The sequence below is a fragment of the Leopardus geoffroyi genome, chromosome X (genome assembly GCF_018350155.1).
Source record: "Leopardus geoffroyi isolate Oge1 chromosome X, O.geoffroyi_Oge1_pat1.0, whole genome shotgun sequence".
Taxonomy (NCBI): Eukaryota; Metazoa; Chordata; class Mammalia; order Carnivora; family Felidae; genus Leopardus; species Leopardus geoffroyi.
This window is the reverse complement of record NC_059343.1, coordinates 48,675,470-48,681,469: the sequence shown is the minus strand read 5'-3', so window position 1 is coordinate 48,681,469 and position 6,000 is coordinate 48,675,470.

The following is a 6,000-nucleotide window of genomic DNA, read 5'->3' as shown; positions in this document are numbered from 1 at the left end:
ACTTCAGCCAGGTCACGATCTCGCGGTCCGTGAGTTCGAGCCCCGCGTCGGGCTCTGGGCTGATGGCTCAGAGCCTGGAGCCTGTTTCCGATTCTGTGTCTCCCTCTCTCTCTGCCCCTCCCCCGTTCATGCTCTGTCTCTCTCTGTCCCAAAAATAAATAAACGTTAAAAAAAAATAAAAAAGAATAAAATCTTACCATTTGCAATAACATAGATGGGATTAGAGTGTATTATGCTAAGCGAAATAAGTCAGGCAGAGAAAGACAAATGCCATATGATTTCACTCATACGTGGAATTTAAAAAACAAAACAGATGGACATAGGGCAAGGCAAGGCAAAATAAGATAAAATAAAGATAAAATATCTTAAAAATAAGATAAAAAGAGAGAGGCAGGGAAACCATAAGAGACTCTTAAATACAAAGAAGAAACTGAAAGTTGCTGGAAGGTAGGTGGGTGGGAAGATGGGCTAAATAAATGTTGGCATGATGGGTATTAAGGAGGGCACTTACTGGGATGAACACTGGGTGTTATATGTAAGTGAAGAATCACTAATTCTACTTCTGAAACCAATACTACACTACACTATAACTAACTTGAATTTAAATTTAAAAAGAAGATGATATAATTATAAACATATGCACTCAAAACCAGAGTTTCTAATATAAAGAAAAGATTGATATATATCAAGGTAAAAATAGGCAGCAAAACATACATAGTAAAAGACTACATGAGTCCACTTTCAATAACTGGTAAATCATGCACACAGAAAATCTATTATGGAAAAACAGACTTGCACAACAGTATAGATCAAATGGTTTTTTCATACATACACAGAATATTCCACCCAATAGCAGAATACACATTCTTATCAAGCATGCACAAAACATTCTCCACGTTGGAGAATATACTAGGTAACAGAGCAAGAATAAACAAATTTTAAAGACTGAACCTATCCCAACAATCTGAGTACAATAAAATGAAAATCAATATCAGTAACTTAAGGGAATGGGGAAATTCACAAATACGTGAAAATCAACCAGCTGTTGAACAACCAGTAGGTCAAATAAAATAACAAAAGGTAGTAAAAATGTATCTCGAAAAAAAACAAAAATAAAACACAGCATACCAAAATGTATGCAATGAAATAAAAGCAATAGTTAGAAAAAATTTATAAACCCATTTTTAAAAAGTTCTCAAATAAACAACCTAATGCCATCTCAAGAGACTTCAAAAAAAGAAAAAAAAATTGATTAAAATAAGCAGAAGGAAAAAATAATGATGAAAGCACAAATAAATCAAATATAGGATCAACATTTTAAAAGTAAAAACTATCAAGCAAATTAAGAGTTGTGCTTTTCTTGAAAATATGAAATATATCCAACTTTTTTCTGGGCTAACTAAAAGAGAGAACTGAAATAGAAACAATCAGAAATTTAAAAGGATTTTAACCTGACTCAGCATTATACTTGATTCCACAGAAATAAAAAACTCTCAAGTGATTAATTATGAAAAATAATATGCCAATAATTTAAACAATGTAGATCAAAGGAAGAATTTCTGTAAACATACAACATGCAAAGACTAAATTTAAAAGAAATTGAAAGCTTGATCATTAGGATAGCATCAATAAACAAAAACCTTCCAATCAACAAAGCCCAGAGCCATATGTTTTCAAGGTGGATTCTATTAAACATTTAAATGTTAATTATTATCAATAATTTTTCAACTCTTCTAAAATTATAAAGAAAGATGAAACAATTCTGAACTCATTTTAGAGTATGAGAGGAAGATAGTGGCAGACTAGGTAGACCCTAGGCTCGCCTTGTCTTATGAACACTAATTATCAAATCATCATAAATACCACAGAAATCAATCTGAAGGCTGACAGAACAAACTCCACAACTAAAGGGAAAGAAGAGGCCACATCAAAGAAGGTAGTAAAGAAAGAGATGTGGTTTATGGGAGACAGAGACTGTGGGTTTTATGGAGGGGATGGAGCCATGGTCATGTAGATAGATGGACAAGAGAGAGAGGAACATACAGTGGAATGCACAAGGAGAATACTGCCCCAAAGCAATTGGCTTGGAAAACAAGTGGCTGAATTTCCTGAGGTTTTACAACCACCGGGGCTTAAGTCCTGGAGTTGAAAATGCCAGTGGGCTTGGCTGGGCTGGGGATGGAGGGCACTGCCCTGCTCCTGGAGAGAAGGCAGAGAAAAAGCCAGGGGGCAGACAGCATGCAAACAGTGATCTGAAGAGCGCCCAGAGCACACAGTGGGGAGAATATTGGCTCTTCTCAGAGTACATACCTGAGAAGCAGTGTTCACAAAGACACCTCTCCAGGGACAAAAGAGCTGGTTAGTGCCATTTCCCTCCATGGTCCCTCAGCATAATCACAGAGTCACCTGCAGGAAGCAGGGCAGTGCCAATTGGCTGTGAAACGTGCTTACACCAAGCCCCACCTCCTGAGATCTGGTGGAACTGCCTTTCTCAGTCACTCTTGGCTACATCCCTGTATGGTGGGCCCCTTCCCCAGAAGAACAGTACAAACCCCTGCCCAAACCATGTCTCCTGACCAGAGATTTCCATAGGGCCTTAGTTCAAGTGAAAGTAGTATCACATCTTATTTCACAAGCAGACCAGTGCACACTGAGTTAAACACTCACCAGGGTTTAACATTCAGGCCAGGGACAAACACTGCCCACAGTAGGCAAGGAGAGCCTCTGCAGATGACTGGCCTGAAGGATAGAGTAGCCAGAATACAACAGAAGGGCACACACAGCACACTGGAGACACTTCTTGAAGCACCCGTCCTGGGCTCTACATGACCTCTTCTTCATAAGGCCATGTCCTTCACGAACTGGAGACATAACAGGATTTTTAAACACTCAGAGTAAGGCAGAAACTTAGATAAAATGTGGAGATGGAGGTATTTATCCCAAATGAGAAAAGATAAGACCATGGCAAGAGATCTAGGCAAAAGAGGTATAAGTAACATGCCCAGTGGATAATTTAATGCAACCATCATAAGGATACTCACTGGGTTAGAGAAAAGAATAGAAGAAATCCATGACATCCTTACACAGAGAATAAAGAGTTAAATAATTAATATGAGATGAAGAGTGCAATAAGTGAGATTACAAACATGCTTGATGTAATGAAGAGTAGACTGGAAGAAGCAGAAGAATGAATTAATGACCTAGAAGACAAAGTAATAGAAAGCAATGAAGCTGAACAAAAGAAAGAAATAATTATGCAACCAAATAATAGACTTTGGGAACTCCAGAAACCATCAAATATAATAACACTCATATTACAGGAGTCCTAGAAGAAGAGAGTGACATAAAGGCAGAAAATTTATTTGAAGAAATAATAGATGAAGACTTCCCTACCTGGGGAAGGAAACAGGCACCCAGATCCAGGAGGCACAGAGATATCCCATCAAAATCAACAAAAGCAGGCCAAAACCAAAACAGACTACAATTAAATTTGCAAAATACTGTGATAAAGCAAAACTCTTAAAGTCGACAAGACAAAAGATGTCTTTAACTTACAAGGGAAAACCAATAAGGCTAGCTGGAGATCCTTCAACAGAAACTGACAAGACAGAAGGGAGTGGCATGATATATTTCAATGTGCTGAATGGGAAAATCTGTTGCCAAGAAAATTCTATACAGCAAGGCTATCATTCAAGTAGGAGAGACAAACAAAACAAAACAAAACAAAAACAAACAACACACACACACACACACAAACACTAAAAGAATTCATGATCACTAAACCAACACTACAAGAAATATTAAAGGGGACTCTTTGAGTGCCAAGGAGAGACCAAAGTTGACAAAGATAAGAAAGGATCAGAGAAAATCTCCAGAAACAATAATAAAATGACAATAAAAACATACTGATTAAGAATTACTTTGAATGTAAATGGACTAAATGCTCCAGTTAAGATACATAGGGTGTCAGAATGAATAAAAGGCAAGACTCATTGATATGCTGCTTACAAGAGACTCATCCTAGACCTACAGACACCTTCAGTGTGAAATTGGGGGGGGGGGGATTTTATCAAGAAAGGATGCTGTATTTTGTCAAATGTATTTCCCATATCTATTGAAAGGATCACATGGCTCTTCTCCTTTCTTCTACTAATATTGATGTACACATTAATTTGCAAATAATGAACCAGCCCTGCACCCAGGTATAAATCCCACTTGTTCATGGTAATAATTCTTTTGATGTAATGTTGAATTGGTTTGCTAGAATCTTGAAAATTTTTGCATCCAGGGATGATTGGAAGATGGCGGCGTAGGAGGACGCTGGGCTCACCGCGCGTCCTGCTGATCACTTAGATTCCACCTACACCTGCCTAAATAACCCAGAAAACCACCAGAAGACTAGCAGAACGGAGTCTCCAGAGCCAAGCGCAGACGAGAGGCCCACGGAAGAGGGTAGGAAGGGCAGAGAGGCGGTGCGCACTACACGGACTGGCAGGAGGGAGCCGGGGCAGAGGGGCAGCCTGCTGGCTAAGCAGAGCCCCTGAGTCTGGCTTGCAAAAGCGGAGGGGCCTGATGGAGTGTGTTCCCATAGCAAGCGTGACTTAGCATCTGGGAGGTCATAAGTTAACAGCTCTGCTCGGAAAGTGGGAAGGCTGGAGGACAAAGGGAGGGAGAGTTGCTGAGCCCCGGGACTACAGAGCTCAGTTTGGTGGGGAACAAAGGCGCTCACCAGCGCCATCTCCCTTGCCCATCCCCCAGCCAAAATCCCAAAGAGAACCAGTTCCTGACAGGGAACTTGCTTGCTCCCCGCAAACACCCAACACTGTGCTTCTGCGGAGTCACCCCTCCAGCAGCGGGTCTCACTCCCTTCCGCTGCCACAGGGCCCCTCCTGAAGTGGATCACCTAAGGAGAAGCAAGCTAAGCCTGCCCCTCCTGCCCTGATGCACCTTGCCTACCCACCCCAGCTAATACGCCTGATCCCCAGCACCACAAGCCTGGCAGTGTGCAAGTAGCCCAGATGAGCCACGCCACCCCACAGTGAATCCTGCCCCTAGGAGAGGGGAAGAGAAGGCACACACCAGTCTGACTGTGGCCCCAGCGGTGGGCTGGGGGCAGACATCAGGTCGGACTGCGGCCCCGCCCACCAACTCCAGTTTTACACCACAGCACAGGGGAAGTGTCCTGCAGGTCCGCACCACTCCAGGGTCTTTCCGAAATGACCAAACGGAAGATCCCCACAAAAGAATCTCCAGGAAATAACAACAGCTAATGAACTGATCAAAAAGGATTTAAATGATATGACAGAAAGTGAATTTAGAATAATAGTCATAAAATTAATCACTGGGCTTGAAAACAGTACAGAGGACAGCAGAGAATCTCTTGCTACAGAGATCAAGGGACTAAGTAACAGTCAGGAGGAGCTGAAAAACGCTTTTAACGAGATGCAAAATAAAATGTAAACGTCCACGGCTCGGATTGAAGAGGCAGAGGAGAGAACAGGTGAACTAGAAGATAAAATTATGGAAAAAGAGGAAGCTGAGAAAAAGAGAGATAAAAAAATCCAGGAGTATGAGGGGAAAATTAGAGAACTAAGTGATACACTAAAAAGAAATAATATATGCATAATTGGTATCCCAGAGGAGGAAGAGAGAGGGAAAGGTGCTGAAGATGTACTTGAAGAAATCATAGCTGAGAACTTCCCTGAACTGGGGAAGGAAAAAGGCATTGAAATCCAACAGGCACAGAGAACTCCCTTCAGACGTAACTTGAATCGATCTTCTGCATGGCATATCATAGTGAAACTGGCAAAATACAAGGATAAAGAGAAAATTCTGAAAGAAGCAAGGGATAAACGTGCCCTCACATATAAAGGGGGACCTATAAGACTCGTGACTGATCTCTCTTTTGAAACTTTGCAGGCCAGAAAGAATTGGCACGAGATCTTCAATGTGATGAACATAAAAAATATGCAGCCGAGAATCCTTTATCCAGCAAGTCTG